We start from the raw sequence: 1,739 nt of genomic DNA, 5'->3' as shown, positions 1-1,739 counted from the left end.
ATTTTCTCTCTGTCTGTGTTAGTTTAGGCAAGTAGTGTGTTTCTAGAAATTTGTCCATTTCTTTTAGGTTTTCAAGTTTGTCAGAGTACTGTTCTTCATAAACCAAGAACCAAACTCACTGCCATCGAGTTGATTCCAACTCCTAGCGACCCCCATTGGGTTTCTTAGACTCTAAGTCTTTACAGAAATAGATTGACCCATCTTGCTTTCACAGAGTGCTGACCTGGTTAGCAGCCCAATGCCTTATTCACTATGCCACCAGAGCTCCTTAAGTTCTTCAGAGTGTCCAGATATTATCCTTTTTATTTCAGTTGATTCTGTTTTGATGTCAACCATTTCATTTTTAAAGTGTTATTTGCATTCTTTACTTTTCTTTGCTGAATATGTCAGTGATTTGTCAATATTATTAATCTCTTCAATGAAACATCTTCTATTCTTGTTGATACTTTCTATTCTCTTTCTTTTTCATTTATTTCTACCCTTATCTTTAGTATTTATTTTCTTCTGATGACTGTAGGCCTTTTTTGCTGCTCTTTTTCTAATTGTTGGAGATATTGGGATAAGGTGTTGATTTTGGCTCTTTTTTTTTTTTTTTCTGTTTTAATGTATGAATTTATTACTATGAATTGTCCTCTAATCATTACTTCTGTTGTGTTCCAAAGATTTTGGTATATTTTGTTTTCATTCTTGTTTGATTCAAGGAATTTTTTAATTTACTTTTTTGTTTCTTCTATTAAGCAGTAGCTTTTAAGGAGGGTGTCATTCAGTTTTCATGTCTTTCCTCTTCTTCCGTTGATCTTCCTATTGTTGATTTCTAATTTTAGCATTGTCATCTGAGAAGGTGCTTTGCATATTTTGATGTTTTTAAATTTGTTGAGGCTTTCTTTGTGACCTCACATATGGTGTATCCTGGAGAATGTTCCGTGTGCACTGGAAAAGAATATTAATTTGGCTGTTTTGGGGTGAAGTCTGTAAGGTTAAGTTAGTTGATTTTATTGCTTAGTTCTGTGTCTGTGTTGAGTTTCTTTCTAATTGTTCTATATTTCATTGAAAGTGGTGTACTAACATCTCCTACTGTTACTGTGGAATCATCTATTTGTCTTTTCAATTCTGTTAAAGTATGACTTATGTATTTTGGAGTTCTTTCACTGGGTGCTTAGATATTTATTATGGTTATGCTCTCTTGCTCAATTGATTTCTTAATCATTTTATAATTTCCTTCCTTGTCTCTTATGGTGGCTTTTGTCTTAAATTCTATTTTATCAGAATTAGTATTGCCACTCCTGCTCTTTTTTTATTACCTTTTACTTGATATATTTTTTCACCCTTTAATTTTAGTTTATTTTTGTCTTTGTGTCTAAGGTGAGTCTTTTGTTGACAGCATAGTGATGGGTTTCTTATCCAGTATGCAACTCTGTCTCTTGAGTGATGCGTTTAATCCATTTATGCTCAGTGTAATGATTGAGAAGTATGAACTTACTGCTGTCATTTTGTTATTTTTTTATAGTGTTCCTTATTTCTTTGTTCCATATAAATTTCTTTGCTGAGCTCATTTAGTTTATCAATTTTGTTATAATTTCCTTCATTGCTATTGTTTCAGTATTTGCTAATATTTGTGTCTTTTCTTTTTTTTTTTTTTTAATTTTATTTTGATTTGGGTGAAGATTTACAGAGTAAATTCACTTTTCATACAGCAGTTCACATATACTTTGTCTCATGTCATTGACCAAAATTTACAA

Source organism: Orycteropus afer, unplaced genomic scaffold (assembly GCF_000298275.1).
Source record: "Orycteropus afer afer isolate SDZICR_OR568_19922 unplaced genomic scaffold, OryAfe1.0 scaffold00283, whole genome shotgun sequence".
Lineage (NCBI taxonomy): Eukaryota > Metazoa > Chordata > Mammalia > Tubulidentata > Orycteropodidae > Orycteropus > Orycteropus afer.
The sequence above is the reverse complement of the archived record's forward strand: the minus strand, read 5'-3'. Positions refer to the sequence as shown.